Below are 17,910 nucleotides of genomic sequence, written 5' to 3' on the forward strand. Positions count from 1 at the left end.
ATGAGAAATGAATCTTCACTGGTCGCTTCATCAGAAGTGGTAAACTTGGTCTCTACATTCACAAAGCCAGACAACTTTTTAAGCAGACCATGAAAGCAGAAAGTAGCAGCAGCTTCCTGTAGCCACGTCACTGCTAAGTATCCAGCTAAAGCACTCCAACAGTTACCCAAAGTCACTGTTCACTATACCACATTAAAGGTCATCACTATAATATCTTAAAGGAAGTTATCTAAAAGAAAGAGTTCAATTGACCCAGGGTGAGAAAAATCAAAACAAGTTATACTCAGTAATGAGTTGGTCCATGAGGCCAACAATGGGAATGCACCCAGCTACATTTGTAACAAACAAATGCAGAAAGCCTTAGGTGGCAAAGACTGACTCTATCAACTAAAGGCAAAGTGAGGGAAAGCAAAGAGTTACTTGTCACATTTTAGTATCTGGAGATCATGGAAGAAACTTCCCAGAGACAACGTAGACTCCATTAATCACACTGAACAGAGCAAATGACTATTCATTTTTCTTTTCCTTTTGTTTGAGAAGCTTGTTTATCTCCCTTTTAGCCATTCCAATGTACTTCAAAATGATCCCGTGTTGGTTTAGTCCAGGGAGCAATAGTACGAAAGTCACTATCAGGTAGGTGAGAAAGAAGTTGTGGACTTGCTGTCCCACCCAAGTAACCACAGCAAGAGAAACAATTATGGTCATGAAGTACATTTTAGGCTTTTCTTCCTTTAGTGTAAAGAGGCATTTCCACCAGCCCACAGCTCTGCATCAAGTTTTTACTAGATTGCTGCAGATTTCATGGAATCTTTGCTGTTTTTCTGTGGTCCATTTATTGGAGCCAAAAATTCTAGGTGCTAGAATGGGAACCAGGTAGTCAGCCAAGCACAAAAACATAACAAAACAGGAAGCACCAGGCAGAACAGATGGATCTAAATAGTAGATAATCAGAAACACCAAAGAAACCACACCCATGGTGGCAGGTTTCCCTCCAGAGGACTTTATCGGCCATCAGCATCACTTCTCCTCATCCTTGCAGCTGCTCTTCCAGACTTACAGTCTCTGCAGCCAGCAGGTTGGTGCTACAATTATCTCCCTCCACCATGGTCTCTGACGTGCCACCTCTGTGAGCACAGGCCACTCACCAAACCAACACTTTCAGACACCCCCTCCGCAACCCCAACCATGCTATCCTTTTCAATAAAGGGGGAGACAGTTGGGAGTGTCATGAGATAGGGCAAGTAAGAAAACATGACAAGATGCATTAGTGGCTGGTAGAGACTTCTAAGTAGCTCAGATGCCATTCAAAGAAGAATGCTCTGAAAGGTCCATTGAGAAGGAAGGAGGTGATGAGTATCTCTAGGTCTATGCAACGTGAGCCATAGAGGATATGATGACTGACAAAGCCAGCCACTGTCAGTGAGAGCAAGAAGATGGAGGAGATATTCAGAGATGAGGAGATTGTCTGATGACAGGTCTAGATTTCCAAGGGTCCAGTGGCAGGGTTTGGCACAGGAGAGGCTGGGATCCTGAGTCAGATCAGGGACGAACAGCAGAGAGTGCAAGGCCTGGGAGGGCTGGGTGCCTCAGGCAAACTAAGGATTACTAGAAAAGGAATTAAGGGATAAGTATTGGCCTTGTGGGTTGGCAGGGGGCTATAATCAGTCTTAATCACACTTCCTCCTGGACTAACCTGGGCACTGTGAGGTAGAGAGGTGACTGGGTGAGTTATGGCAAGGGTTTGGGAGTCTTTTCAGAAACTCTACTCTGAAGCCCCCTCGAGTGACACTGGACTTCAGTCCATTTCTGACCTCAATGATATCCTCTGCCACGGCCTTGAGATTCGAGGTTTTTCCTATCCAGGGTTTCTCCTTGACCCTTTCCTAGACTGCCTCTTCATCCTTTTAGTGCAATTCTCTTCAAATTGTAAAGTTTTCAGGTGAATTCTTAGTGTTTTATTATCTGCCTTCCTGTGCCTTTATCAGTTCCCAAGGTAGAGGGGCAGGACTCTGACCCACACCAAGGCAAATGCAGGCCAAAGCCAGCACTTCTAACATTTATGGAATGAAAGTGTGTTTTGCTGTTCAGTGGCTACTAGAGAATCTTTTGCTAATTGACAACTGTTTTACTAATTTTAACAAGTCATTCATGAGTTATTGGACAAAGGAGATTATACTATATGATGAAACTTGACTCTACCTTCTTAACTGGAAATCCTTTGCCATTTTTCCCAGAATATTTTATTAAGGTGTATGTTTTATTGGATTTTGATTAAACTTATGGATAGAGATTATTTCCCTTAGAGTTACTCAGTTTCTCATTCAGTCCCTGAAATCCCCTTGAATTATTCAGTCACCCTGATCTCTTGATCTTCTCTCCCGTAACTTTCAGTTCTTATGACCTGATAACTTGCAGGTGCAGACTATGTTTTTCTCCATCACTGCTTGAGAAATAAAGGTCTATGAGCTCAGGAAGGATTCAAGCAAGGGCTGACAAGGATGGAGTCCCTTCAGGCAATCAGTTTTTTTCATCTACCCTGAAATGCCCAAAAGAACAATAGCTTAATCCATTTCCTGCTGTATTTCAAGTTCAACATTTTGTTCCAATGAGTCAAAGCTGTGCTGAATATGGCCTTGTTTTGTGAAGTTAATGGTTTACTCTTCCTTCCAATGTTTACAACTCAGTAGATCATTTGCCTCAAGACCTGCAGGCATGTTTATGCTTGCTTCTACAACACAAACCTTTCACAATGGCAGAAGCCACTTATTCCTTCTCTGGAATGGGGCCAGGCCCTCAGTAGATGTTGATGGAGAAGAGCTTCCCAGAAAGAGTCAAGTTAACAAGCATGTAAGAAGTGACCTTCATGAGTACTTCTGCAATGCTGATTGAAGCTTCTGAACTCTGTCATCAGAAAACTAGATGGTGCACCCTACCCCTCAGTGCTCAGAATGCAATGAGAAAAGAAGTGATCAAAGCCTGTCTTTTCACCTTGCTCTGTTCAGTCCTGTTGTTAACTGAATCCCCAGATTAGAAACACTGTTTGCTATGCATGGAAATAGCGACTACTAGTCCCAGCCACTTTTCCATCCTTGTTCTCTAGGTTTGATGTGTAGTTTTGGCCAGTTGGGGCCAAATCCTCCACTAGTCACTCTCTGTTTATGACCCCTGTAATCAGAGCCTGTCCATTGCCAGTACCCTTAGATCATATGCCCCTTCCCACATCCTACAGGAAGGTGCAGAGCTCTAGTTCTTCTCACTCTACTCTCTACCTAAAATTTCCCAGCTTGATTTTTTTTAATTCAATCTCCCCCCAAAAAACAACACAATTATGTCTTTTCCAGCTCCAGGATTTCAGTTTGGATTATTTTAAAATTTTTCTCTCCCCATTAATATTCTTTTTGTTCACATATCATTTTCCTGGTGTCCTGTAGCTCTTTTCTGTTTTCCTTTAGCTCTTTGAACATATTGAAGATATTTGTTTAAAGTCTTTGTCTAATAAATTGAACTTCCTGTGATTTTTTAAGGTGAGTATGGAGATTTAGTTTGCTTTTTAATGGGCCATGTTTCCCTGTTTCTTTGCATGTTTTGTGATATTTGTTGAACATTGGACATTTCAATAAGTATCAACCTCTTCTAGTCTTTGGAGTCTGGCTATGGCAGGAGAATACCTTCACTGGCTGTCTTGGAGTAAAGGATGAAAGTCTTCTCAGTCCTTTGTGGATGTGTACTTTCCTTAACTTATGCATGTGTTTTCTTAGTAATTCCTCTGTATAAACAGCTGCTTTTAAATGTTTAATTTTACTAAAAGCGTCCTTTCTGTTTTATCTCAAGTGTTGTCTTTATATGTCCCGTTGTATTCTTCTGCCTATATTTTCTGATACCAGGCATGTGCAAGTCTGTAACACTTATTTAGTTTTCACAGGCCACAGTGCCTAGCACTGCCTTCCACAGATTTCAGCTGAAATCTAAACCATGCAGCCATCCCCTTTCTGAGCTCCAAGTTGGGAAATACAGAAACCAGTCCCCAAGGAAGCCCACCACTAGGGAAAAGGTTGCAACCAAGCTCCACTCTCTTTCTTCCAACTCAAGGGTAAAACCAGAAATTAATGGCTTTCTCCTTTTGCACTTCACAGGGAGGTAGTAGAAGAAAGCAAACAAATATGTCACAGAATTGTCTACTATTTCATGTATTATTTTTTTCTTAATTGGGCATTCACTTTGTTGCTACAGATCTCTGACTAGTTTCTAGAACTTCCACAAAGCTATTTTCATCAGTCTGTAATTATTTAATGTTTTATGGAAGAACAAGAGCCTGAAGTTTACAGCTCCCGCCCTGTAAAAATCACAGGTTTTCACACTAGCGATCAATATTGACTTTTGAATATATTACCATTACACTTCATAGTATGATGAATATTTAAAGCTTATATATCTACAGAGTGACAACATGGAAAATAAATGCAAAAAACTAAAAATGTAAGTGGTTGAACTCAGTTTGTAGATTATGTTCATGTTGACCATTCTGCCATGGTGGCCACTGATCCATCTCACAAACCACAGCGGCACTGATGAAGTGTTGTCATCATGAGTGGGCAGTGGGAAGCAGGACCTAGCCATCTCAAAGGCAACAGCCACACCCACCAACCAAGTTTATACGCCTTCCCAGAGTGAATTTATGACCCATTCTTTAAGTCTCCAATTTCATTGAGATTGAATGTCTGCTAAATTGACAACCTGGCACATTTTTAATAGATTTTAATAGCGAGTAATTGTATGTTTATACATATATTTATATAAGGAGATCATCAGTGGCTTGTCTGTCAAAATTATGACTTTAGAAAACAAAATTTCTCCCCTTAAAATTACTTTTACAATCTCATCATCAAATCGCATCCTGGTTTTATTTCCTATAGGCCTTTCTCAAGTTGAAATTAAGATAACTCAGGTGTTTTAAAAAATTTATTTTGAACCTCTTGTATTTCATTATGTGAAAATGAGGTTCTAGCTGTCTGCATAATTAAGGAAATGGCACTATTAAGTGGATGTCTTCTGAGCAAATCCAACTGTATTACTGTGACTAACCTCACATAGAAATAGCCAAAACACATCTTTCTATACAAAAGTTGATAGTTCAAAATCATTCAGATGCCAATTATGCACCTGTTTGGCTCGTTTCTAGTAATTTTATGTAGTGTTAGATTTGCTGTTCTAAGTTTACAACCTATTAAGCCTGATAAAATTGAAATATGAGCTCCCTGGGTCATAAATGAATATAAGGTACTCTCAGACAAATGAAATGCTCAGAATAGAAATATTTACTGCACTTTAGTGAGAGGTTTTCATAAAATTTCTCAAGTTGCAATTGCTATTCTTTGTAATGGGGCGTGCTAAAACCTTCCTGAGCAAGCCATGTGTTCTGCAAAAGACAATCATTCTCGACAACAAGTAATGAACAGAGTTTTCACTCCCAAGTTATAAATGTTACAGCATTCAGAAACCCCTTAGCACCATCAAAATAGAGACATATTTTATTAATGCAATCTAAAAGGCAGGAAGCAAACTGCATTTGGCAATGCTCAAGGATAGTTCCCACCTTACATGTCCAGAAAGCACCTGAGCCCTGTGCTCTGCTTCCTGCTTGCTCATTTGGACAAATAGAGGCATTTATTTCACAGAAAAGCTGCAAGGTGTGCTCCTTAGCTGAGACCTTTATCTAAGAGTCGAGGGCTGGGGACCAGGGTGAAGAGTAGTCACACACGTGAGGGAAATGGTATGAATCCCAGGTGGAAAAAACAAAATGTCTTGTCTATTTTCCAACACCTCTTTCTGTCTCCACTATGCACAGAAGAAAGATGAAACCAAGAGACCACATGAATGGCATAAGCAGCAATTACTCAGGGGATTCCCTGAGCTGAAGGAGCAACCAGCAAACAGGACAGCAATGATGTGAGCAGGTATCCTAGCAGGAGGGAGAGAGTGCATGCTACCCACACACTTGGTGGTCTGAGAAGTTTGTAATAGAGTCTACATGGTATGTGAAGGATTCAGGGATGGAGTGGTGTCATGGACTAGTCACAAAGGGTGTTTGTCTGAGAAGAGAGGAAGTAGGGAGAGAAGAAAAGAAAGATGGCTGTGTGGAGGAACTGTCTACCAAAGCTAGACTCTGGTGAACAACTAATTTGGGGATCTTCTGGGAATAGGAAGGAGGGATGAGGGAATAAACAAACATGAGTCTCGCTTTCTTCTTACTCTCTGAACTTGGGTGACCATCTCAATCAGGTTTGCTTGAGACCCTCCAGTATTAGCATTGAAAGTGCCATGCCCCAGGAAGCTCTTCAGTGCTAGGCACACTGAGGCAGTTGGTCACCCACTCTGACCCTCCCCCTGGGGCTCCCCATTGACAGACCTCACCTGAATTCAGAGGATAGGAAGTTCAAGGGTGGAATCCACCAGGGTCAGCATCAGCACACAGACCAGATGGGAAAGAGAATTACTTTGTTTTATTAGAAATTATGTCAAACACATTTAAAAGGACAGAGATCAATTTAATATACACATATATATTCTCCACAGAGATTAACAAAATTTAACATTCTGTCAAACTGTGTTCACATTATTATAAAATAATTATTTATCATAAATTATTATCTATGTTTTTAAAAATCCTTTATACTCACTGCTCCAGAAAGAACTATGCTGAAATAATTATCATTATTGGTCTGGTCATAATATTGGGTCATTGGGAAAGTCATGATATATTTTTCTATGCAAAAATACATCATGACTGGGAACCAGCAGTTAGCATAATGGCTATGTCGCTGAACTCCCACGTAGTCGACCACGGTTCACGTCCCGGACCCGATGGCTTAAAACTCACGCCGGGCGCGTGTGCGTGCGTGTCCAAGATCCCGAGAGGAGAATGGAGGAGAAGGGATTGCGGCGTGACCATCCCCCCTGGGGGGTGATTTCTCGCTTTCTGTCTCTCTGTCTCTCTCTGTCTGGCGAGTGCACGTGCCCTATAGCAAAAACCTCTCAAAAAAAAAAAAATCATGACTTTCCCAACAACCTAACAGATTTTTTAGCAGGTAATGTATGTTCATAAGTCATAGAATAGTGTGGTTCTGAATATTTTTAAAACCCTATGTTTTATATGTTTCATATTGCATAGAATATCCTGAAACATTTTCTACTCAATAATGTTTTGATGAATTCTGCATCTTGGTACACCTAGCTTGGATTCATTCACTTTTTCTGCTTTACATACACATTTTCTTTGTATGAATACAAGGAAATGTATGTATCCCTTCTACCTTATTGGTTACTTAAATAACTTTTGATTCCTTGCTATTATTATGCCTTGCTACAGTACAAGTCTGATACATGTTTCTTTGTGAGCATATGCTAAAGATTTTCAGAGCTGTTTGAACTAAACTGACAGGTCATTGATAGGGGCATCTCCACCCTCATGTCACGCCATTATCAGTAACATGAATGATAGACCTGTGATATTATCATGTTTTTCCAAATGATGAATAGGAAATGCTATCTCTGTGTATTTTAATCTACTTACAATTATTTTTATTTTATTCATATTTTATATGAGAATAACTGCAGGCTTAATTTCCAAATCAAGGGCCACAAGGTGGTATAGGGGTTAAGGCACTGAACTCTCAAGTAGTCAACCATGGTTTGAGTTCCAGAGCCAGTGACTTGAAATTTACACTGGAAACATGTGTACATGCCAAAATCCCAAGAGGCCATGGTTTGAGTTCCAGAGCCAGTGACTTGAAATTTACACTGGAAACATGTGTACATGCCCAAAATCCCAAGAGGAGAATGAAGGAGAAAGGATTGTACATGGTCATTCCCCACCCCCAGGGAGAATGTCTGTCTGTCTCTGTCTCTCTGGCAAGCTCATGCACCCTATATAGCAAAAATCTCTCAAAAATAAAATAAAATTGCCAAATCAATATGAAGAATTCATGCTCACTGTCTTTCAGAGAATTCATGGTCACCTTCTTTCAGTAAAAATGTTACATTTTACCAGATAAGTTTCATCATTCTTTCACCATGCATGTTTTCTCTTAGCTATTTGAGAACAACTTTTTAAAAGTTTATTTATTTCACCAGGCTGAGGGCAAGAAGGATTACAGGTGTGGGTGTTTTCACAGTGCTCCCAGTGTGTTCAGGGCAGCCTAAGAACTGAACCAGGGCTTCCGTGAAGTACTAGTATCACACAGTGGTGCCCTACTGCCTGTGCCATGGCAACTATGCTGAGGAATAAAACCTGAATAATACTCTTCCAACCGTAAATACTTTAGTCTTTGTTCCCCAAAATCAAAGAGAATTGTCTTGTGTTACCCCAGCAGTTATCAAAATCAAGAAATTTACATTAATGCAGCATTATTATCTAACTTATAGATCTTTTTCAAAGTTTGTCAAATGTCATACTAACAGTCTTTATAGCTAAAGAGAAAAAAAATCGGAATCCAGTCTTTTATTATATGTTGTATTCATTGTCCCATCTCAGTTAGTTTCCTTTAATGGGGAACATTTTCTAAGTGTTTCTTTGTTCTTCATGATCTTGGTTTTTGGTTGTTGTTGTTTTTTTTTTTTTCTTAGTTCAGGTAATTTATTTTATAAGCTGACTCTTGTTAAATTTGAATTTCTTAATGTTTCTTAATGAGTAGTTGCAAGTAATACATTTGGCCCAGAAGTAACAAAAAAAAAAGAAAGAAAGAAAGAAAAAAAAGAAAGAAAAGAAAATAACAATGTATTCTCATCAGTGAATTGTATCAGAAGATACATGACATTTTTTTCTTTCCCACTAATCTTTGGACAGTCAGTAATGGCTTTATTCACCACCATTCTCCATTGTAAAGCTACCGTTTTTTCTTTATATTTGAGATTACTTAGATACTTTTTTTCATCAAACTCTTATCCAATAGTTACAACATCTGCTTCTGACCACTGCATGAAGTAATTACCAACATGATGACTGACGAACAGTTCTTTAATTTTATCATTCACTTCTACCTCTATTATTAATAGTGGCATTCAGCAATGAAGGGCTTTCTCTTCTCCATCCATGTGTGCATGTGAGTGGGTGTGTATGAGAGAGAGAGAAAGATCTAAATAATTTCATGGATTCTTGTCTTTTCTACAGGAAATACTCCACTACTATTGTTATTTATTTTGATGACTGAATTGTTCCACATATGGCTGGAGGGAGTCTCTTTAAGCTGACTCTTGTCTCATTGTGACATTTTTTATTTTTTTTTTAACTCTTTTGAGTGGATCCTTGTTTCAGCCACAAAACAATAACCTGGGATCAGCTTGTGCTTGCACAGTCCAGCTCTGATTAAAAACATTCTCTGGAAATTCATTTTTCTTATTCTATCTAGTGAAGAATTGTATACCCATGTAGTGTGTAGCATATATGTGTGTGTGTATATGCATACATACACACAGTGCATCTGTATTACTTTTATCTATTTATCTATCACCATAAATTCACACTGACACTTCCAATTCAGGTCTAACACCATAGAGTTAATTCCAGAATGCCCCCTTCTGATCATTCCAGCAATAGAAACCTCACTACCATTATCCACAACGTATGTATTTGATTCCATAAAGTACATTCAGTACTTTCAGAATTGCCAATGATTACCACTGTGCATTTGTTTACAGACCTTTTTTGTTTTTAGCTTGAGGGTATAAAGTCCAAAGTACCATGTTCAGAGTCACCTGGGATAGGTACTTGTGGCTTGCATTATTAATTTGAAGTACAGCTGAGTTTTGTTTTTTTTTTTCAGTTTGCTTGTCCATTGCGGTGGATGAGTAGTGCTAGCAATAATTTGTTTTAATTAATAATTTGGATGAACTTGTGTTTACCTAATGAATAATGATGGTGAGCATCATTCATGTACTTATCAGCCATTCATATCTAAGAACCTGTTCCAGTATTTTGTCCAGTTTTATTACCTTGTTTATATTCTTCTTATTGAGTTGTAAAAGTTCTCTTTAGGTCTAGATAATCTCTTTATCAGAGGTGTTTTGAAAAACCTTTCTCCCAATCCATAATGTGTCCTGTCATTGTTTTTGCCAGAATTTTTGAATAGAAAAAGTTTTTTTAATGAAATCCAATTTATCAGTTTGCTTTGCATTTTTACAATAGATTACTTCTGTGTCCCATGTAGGAATCTCTTCTTAACCTAAAAAAAAATTACATTTTCTTTTACAGTTCCATCAAGAAGTTTTCATTTAGATCTGTAATTCATTTTGAGTTAAATTTATACATGGTATAAGGTTAAGATTCAATTTTTAATATAAGTATTCATTTTTTTCAATAACATTTGTTGAAAAGAATGTTCTTTCCCAGTCAAATTGCCTTGGTACCTTTGTTGAAAATCATTTAGCCATACATATGTTGTTCTATTTCTGAAGCCTCTCTTCCATTCTACTTATCTATATGTCTATTCATATGCTAATATGTTCTACACTGATTAGTAAAGCTTTACAGTAAGTTTTCATTTCAACTACTATAACATCAAATTTGTTCTTTTCAAAATAGGTTTGCCTCTTCTAAATCTTTTACATTTCCATAATACATTTTTGACTCAGCTTGGAAGTTCCCACAGATGCTGACCCAGTGCCCCAGGTGTTACAAGGTCTCCTCATTTTGACTGGTGGGAATACCAACTGCCCCCAGCCTATGTTTGCTCTGTAGGTTGTTCAGCCACCCACCACTTTCCAGGGTCTTTTCCCAATCTTTCAAGCCCTGACCTCATGCGGGTAGATGAGAATTAGGCCAAGTCTTGGGGGCCCCTTTCAAGGTCTCTGAAGTCTTCTTATCCTTTGTAAAATACACTTCTCTGGCACTTTGCCTCAACTTCCAGCTGCCTCAGCATCCTCCGCCTACAATACCCGTATTCTCACTCTATGAGACCACTGGGTTCTCTTAGATCACTGCTCCCCATCTCTATTGCTTGGAGATTCTCCAGGCTACAAGCTGCAGCAACTATAGGACTTTCCTCATCAATTTTCCTTTCTTACAAACCAAATGCATATGACTTTTACATATTAGTAAGAAAAAAATAAGTAATCCAGCAGACAAATAAGCAAATATGCACACAGAAAATTTAGAGCAGAAGAAACATAAAAGGACAATAAACAATAATAAAAATACTTGACCCCACTGGCAATTTTTTAAAAAGTCAATTAAAATCAGTGAGAGGGACTTCTGCTTCTACCCAGGGAGGATGGAGCACTAGGGAATTATCATCTTCCTCTAAACAAGGAGAAAACCAATGACATATATGAAACAATTGTTTCCAGATATTAAGTATCAGGAAGGCTAGGGCAGTGACCTATAATTGTGTTGTTAGCTACATTTAAGGTGCTTTGTTCCTTTGGAGCAATTTTCCTTTTTTCCCTTTTTATTGTTTTATTTTGTTTGGTAGTGGTCTATGGTAAGAAATATAGTAAAAAGAATTAATCTTTTCCTGGATTATGTGTGCTTTTCTATCATAGCGCCATCAAGTCATCTACCGTACATTCATCTAAGAATTTTAATATTTTACTTTTCACATTTAGATCTTGATGATTTCTTTTTTCTGTTTTTTAATAAGGTTACCAATTTTCCCAGTACCACTTCTTAAATAACACTTTCTCTCACCCACTGATTTATAATACCAGGTTGTCTTATACACATAGACCAATTTCTGGTCAATAAAATTTGCTTTGTGGCTATATGTTAATATTAGGTTGTCAGAAAGGTCATGGCATATTTTTTCTATGGTTTTCTATGCAAAAATTCGTCATGACTTTTCCAACTAACTAGTATATTCATTCTTAATTTCTTTAATCATTGTACCTTCTTAAGTTTTTTTTTTTTTAAGTTTTACTTTATTTATTTCTTCCATGGGTGAGAGAGATAGAGAGACAACACCCACAGCAGAGCTTCAATGCTACAATCTACCCTCAGCTTCAGCTAGTCCTGGATCACAGGCACGCACATGCACAGCATATTTAGAAAAATCTCCAGATGCAAACAGGGAATCTTTTCATGTGATTTATTACTACATCACTGTCTGGCCTTATCTTCATAGCAGGGCAAGACTAGGCCTTTTTTTTTTTAATTGTGAAAAAAAATTCTCAAGTGGAAATTCTAGACATGAAAAACCATCATTTAACGCAGAAGTTCAGTGGATGAGTAGAGCATCTAGTAGAACTAGACAGAGCCAAGGAGAGAATTAATAGATGCGGTAAGATACAGCTGAGGAAATCAGAAAGGATAGCATACAGAGAGTCAAAAAGATGGGAAATTTGACAGAAGTTAATAGACATTTGTTCAAGGTGACCTCCATCCCTGCCCCATAGAATTTCTCAAAGAGGGAGAGAATGAATACAGGAGAGCACTGCTCAGGGGTGTAGGTGTGTATGGATGCTAATGTCAGTCAGTGCTATAATAAGGTCCTGTGTGTCTACTGTACTTTATAATTAAAGAAACAAAGTGATGTATTTCAGGAGACAGTCAAAATACATCAACTGCTCTGGTTATCATCATTTTTCCTGAACCCACAACCTACATGGGAACATCTTTCCTCAAGGCCTTATGTGAACATGGGGGGTTATCCTCAATGCCCATAGTATATGATGAGGGAAAGGGAAAAGTGCTTTCCAGACCACCAGGACCTCTCAAATCCTTTATCTATCTCTTCTTATCACCACTGTACAGGAAATGCCTGATCTTCCCCTAGACTCTGGATCTGCACAACCTACCCCCTAGAGACACAAGAGGTTACTACCTAAGGTCCCCCAGGTGGGACTTGCACGATGGCGCTGTTCCGGAGTCAGAACCAGCTTTCTATCACACACCTCATGCCAGCTAAGCACTTTTGCTCCCTGATACATCTTCCCTTCTCCAAAAATAGCAGAGGGAAAAACATGCATAATGTAAAAGAGAGAGAAAAGGGGAGAGGAGGAGAGTATGAGCCCAAAGAAGCAGCCAGGTTAATGCCTGAGATGTAGTAAGCACTGTGTCAGCAAAAAGAGGCAAACATAAAAGAGAATAAAGGGTGTCCCCCAGAAAACAGCACAGTACCCTTTCCTGTGATGTAGACAAAGTAGGTGAGTCTTTTCTAAAAATAAATATTTTTTATATCTAAGCAAGAGATCTGGATCATGGACCTAAAATATTTTTAGATTAAAATAGGATTTTGACATGTTATCTTTGTAACTTTTATTTATGGATAATTTTGCATCTTTTCTCTTTTCAAGATGAGCCATCCCTCTTTCTCACTGCAGAAACTGAGCTCTATGCCAACCCAACACCCCTTCCAGGAGTCTGGCTGTGCAGTGAGTCTCACTGTGATGTGCCCAGACAGAACCATCAGCACCTGTAGTATTACTTTGATCACTTAGCTTTCAGTTACTATGGGAACTGGCATCAGCAGCTAGCAACAGAAGAGTAGGGGCTCTTTTCTTTTTTTGTCCTCTAGGACCTAATTTCTCTTTTCATTTCCAGATAACCCAGTCTTGGCCATGGAGGGCTTCCTATGACCTTGACTGAGTCCTCCTCTGCTGGGCTGAAGCCTATTTCCATGGCAATTGGCCTGTGAGTTGAGAAGGCAAGTGTGGGACCTGTGGTTCGAGTCTCAGGCTTGGCAAAGACAGCACCTGGGGACTCCAAGAGCAGTACCTGAGACCCCTGGGGCAGGTTCTTAGGATTTCTGAGAAGATTGCTGAGAGAACCTCAAAGGACACGAGTCCTGCCTACAGCCTGAAACTTGCATTTCTCATCAGTCTATGAACTGCATGGTCATGGAACCCTGCCTAGGAAAGCTCTTTTCAGGCAGAGCCATAGAGCTCAGACAAACTGGGAGTGCATTATCATGAAAGGGAGTGACAAAACCACTGGGGGGATATGGCAGCCAGCCTCAACCTATGGCCCCAGGACAGGGACCTGTATCTTTGGTGGATGGGGAATCCCAAAAGAAGAAAGAAAGTGCTATATAAACCTCAGAGGTCAGAGAGCAGACGGAAACAGGCCTCAAGGAGTGTGGACTGGGTTCAGCCACCTGATGAGGGAGGTGAGGGCCAAGGACCCCAGGGAGCTCACATTCCAGGACAGAGAGAGGGGATCTTAGAGAAATGGGACCCAGCCATAAAATGATTGGGCTAGGCTGACATAAAGCCTGAGAAGCCCCCTGTTGAGGCTGAAACAAGGCAGGAGAACACTGACAGCTGGAGGGCTGATGGGTGCCAGGTGAAACACACTGGAAAGGCAGCTAGCAACCAAAGGGAATTGGACAGTTGTTCTCCCAAGTGCTTTCGGGTCCAGGGCCAACATTACAGGCTACCGGTAAAGACCAGCAGAGCCAAGTCCAGGACTTAAGGCAAAAGTGAAAATGTCATGCCCAGGGCCACATGGGCTGCCTGGTCAGCTGAGCTCAGACAAGTGCACTAAGTTTGGTTCACAAGGGATAACTTCATAAGAATGCAAAACCACATTTTATATGCATCTTTCTGTACTTCCCTCAGTAGTGTAGCCTGGCAATTAGAGAGCGGAAGAGTTAAAGCACCCAGTGGGAAAGCAACGTTCCCAGAGATGGAAGTCAGTGATGAGCTGCTCCCCAAAGCTCTGTCTGTGCTCGTAAAAGAAAGAGATGGGTGCAAGAGCCTAAGCTAAGAAGGACCACGTGAGGCCAGGATTGCACATATTCTTCCCATTATGTCCAAGCAACCTGTGATGCCCACATTCTCCAAAGGCTCAGAGAAGTTGATCACAGCCTCAGTCACTTAAGGAGTAACAAGGCAAGTGAGATCCAGGCAAGGCCACTGCACCCCAGCTCACTCAATCATACCCCTACCCTTTCTGGTTGATCCACCTGCAACTAATACAAGGTGCCCTGAGCATGTGGAGAACAGAGGGGACTCCCTACAAACCAAATTGCCACCCCCCACCCCCCGCCCTTTGTGGCAGGCCTCCTATCTTGCTGAGCTCCACCTGGGCTCAGGGAGGCTGAAGGCCAGGCTGCATAGGATGGGCACAGTCATTCTGTTGATTTGACTGCCTCTGGAGCATTATGGCTCAAAGGGTCCTTCTGTGGTCCATCTTACAGACTATGCTTCTCCCCACTCCAAGTCCCACTGCCAGCCCTGGGGTATCAGGGGTACCACCACTAACCACCACTGCACATCACATACCCTGTAGTCCAGGAGTGTGGACTACAAGCCATGAGGGCTTGCCGCTCTAGTGAAGAAGACTGTGTGCTGCTGTGATGAGAAAGATGAGCCAGGGGAAAGGCCCAGGAGTCGCCCATAGGCTCTGCAGTGTAGTCTGCCCAGAGGCCTGTCCTGTGGGTGATATGGGGCTCACGGGGAAGTGCTTTTATTCTAGTGCAGTTATGTTTCATGATGTTTGTGCTTTCTTTTGGTAACAAACAATACAGCCATGTGGCACTCAGAAAGAGGCAGGCAAAATCTCTGAAAGGAGGACAGTGACCCAGGTGATCAGAAGTTACAAAATGGGCCACCTTCTGCAGAACTCAGGAGGGAGATCTAGCACTCTGGATCCTTGGCCATGAGCCAAAGACAGTCCACAAAAAAGCCAGTATCCTAGAACACAACAGTCCAAGAGATTCTAGGAGATTCTGCTAGACAGCAGGAACCCCAGAACCCTCCAGCAGCTTGGTAATGAAGAGTTGGGCTTGAAGTGGAACTGCTTCTCTTCCAGGGTTCACTCTGCCAATTGCTACTGACTAGGAAACCATGATTCCCCAGCCAGTGCTTAACTGAATAGGCCCAAGTCCTCTCCCAGCCTTGCTAGGCCCAGCACTGCTGAACAACTCCTGCCCTTTCAACTAAAGCTTGGGCAAGCTTGGCTCCTCCCATCCAGGCAGGCGAGCTGCCCTTGAGTCCTCTTGGAATACATATTCTTAAATAAGACTGACCCAGGTAAATGATATCTTCGTAAAGAGACACCTACTAGTGGTCACTGTGGACTTTGGGGACAGGACCTTTGCATCTTGTCCAGTGCCTCCCTCCAGCCTATGGGTTCCCTGGTCACTCCAATGAGATGAGATGACTCTCCAAGCTGGGGCCTTGACCCCAGTCCTCAACCACCTGCCCATTGCCTGCATGGACCCTCTTCCTTCCCCTGCTCTCTGGAGAAAGACAGGTGGGAAACTAGCTCCCTCGCTGCCACAGACTCTAAATTATAGTAGCACCAAGTGGCTCTGGCATGAACAAGAAGAGCGCAATTCCTATACAGTGAAAGAAGGATAAATTTTTAGTACAGTTTGACAAGTTCACTGAATCTTTTGGTTTTTGATTATGTTCTACTTGATTCAATAAAGAAAGTATGAATGATGACTAGCCCTAGGTTGTGTGGGAGTAGAAACGTCTCCAATGTACATAGGTATAGTCCACACAATTTAGAATTTCAGTTCTAAAACCCAAGACAGAAGAGAAAAAGGGAGCCAGTATAAACTTGTAGAAATTCTATGACAAACAGCCAAGTCCATGGCCTTCCTTCTTCAACTGACCCTGTAGCACCCCTGTGGATGTGTTTCCTGTGTTTCTTATCACTCCTCAGGATGGTCTCAAAATTCTTTAGTGAAAACAGAAAGGCTGTTTCCTCTTGCTCAGAGGAGCTGGCTAATTTCTAGGAAGTCTGTGTAGTCATTGTCTTTTCAGCATTTGCTGAGGACATCACAAGAGCACAGTCCCTGTCTCTCTATATTTTTGGGAGTACAGCACTCCCTGTCCCCTTCCCAGGGTCCCCACACTCTGCATGGCACTGTTGAACCTGAGGTCCATCCTATGGTTTCTGGGTGTTGGCCCCCTGGTCTCTGCTAGGGATACCCAAAGCCAGTCAGAGGCTCCCTCTCTCACAGCCTCTCTTTACCAAGATGCCACATTCCTTCTGGATGACGTGGTACAAAAATTAAGACTGGGTGAATGTTAAGGGTGTTTGCACATTTTCCTACCTGATTGTCTGAATTTTGTGTTGATTTAATGCAATTATTTTTGTGCTCTGGATGGGATCTTATTGGTGACTGTCACTTCTACTCCTTGCTCCCAGTCTTACCCTTAATGGTGTCCTGTGGACAAAAATGTTTACTTTGGATGCTGCTATAGTCTGAATAACTGGGCCCTCCAAGTTCACAAAATCTAATCACCAAAGTGATAGTATTAGGAAGTGGGGTTTTTGAAGATGATTAGGCCATGAGGGGGAAACCCTCAGGGATGGGATTCATGCCCTCATGGCAAGGCCTAAGAGAGCTTGTCTGCATCTTCTACCAGTTGAAGATATAAGAAAGCATAGTCTTTGAACCCAGAAATGGGCCCTTGATAGACACTGAGTCTGCTAGAACCTAGATCTTAGATGTCCAGCCTCCAGAACTAAGAAATAAATGTGACTGTTTATAAGCCACTTTATCAATATTATGTTTTTTTTTTGAGAGGTTTTCACTATAGGGCGTGTGTGCTCGCCAGACAGACAGAGAGAGACATAGAGACAGAAAGCGAGAAATCACCCCCAGGGGGGATGGTCACGCCGCGATCCCTTCTCCTCCATTCTCCTCTCGGGATCTTGGGCATGCACACACACGCGCCCAGAGTGAGTTTTAAGCCACCGGGTCCGGGACACAAACCACGGTCGACTACATGGGAGTCCAGCGACATAGCCATTACGCTAACTGCTGGTTCCCTATCAATATTATTTTAATTAGCAGCATGAGAAAACGAAAATAGATGCAGTCAAACTTGTTAATTTTCTTTTTTTTTTGAATTGTAATTTCTGGTTTTATATATTTTACATATAGTCTTATGGAGCAGGGTATGGTTTTTAAGCATGCATATAATGCCTAATAATTAAATTTTCCTTTTGTATTAATACTT

General features: G+C 41.0%; 1 pseudogene; it reads right to left on the reverse strand.

Moving 5' to 3' along the window:
- Positions 1-507: 507 nt before the first annotated feature.
- On the reverse strand, positions 508-1,105 carry LOC102478277 (ADP-ribosylation factor-like protein 6-interacting protein 1 pseudogene; annotated as a pseudogene).
- Between the last annotated feature and the right edge of the window lie 16,805 nt (positions 1,106-17,910).

The sequence above is a fragment of the Tupaia chinensis genome, unplaced genomic scaffold, assembly GCF_000334495.1.
Source record: "Tupaia chinensis unplaced genomic scaffold, TupChi_1.0 Scaffold000197_1, whole genome shotgun sequence".
Classification (NCBI taxonomy): Eukaryota; Metazoa; Chordata; class Mammalia; order Scandentia; family Tupaiidae; genus Tupaia; species Tupaia belangeri.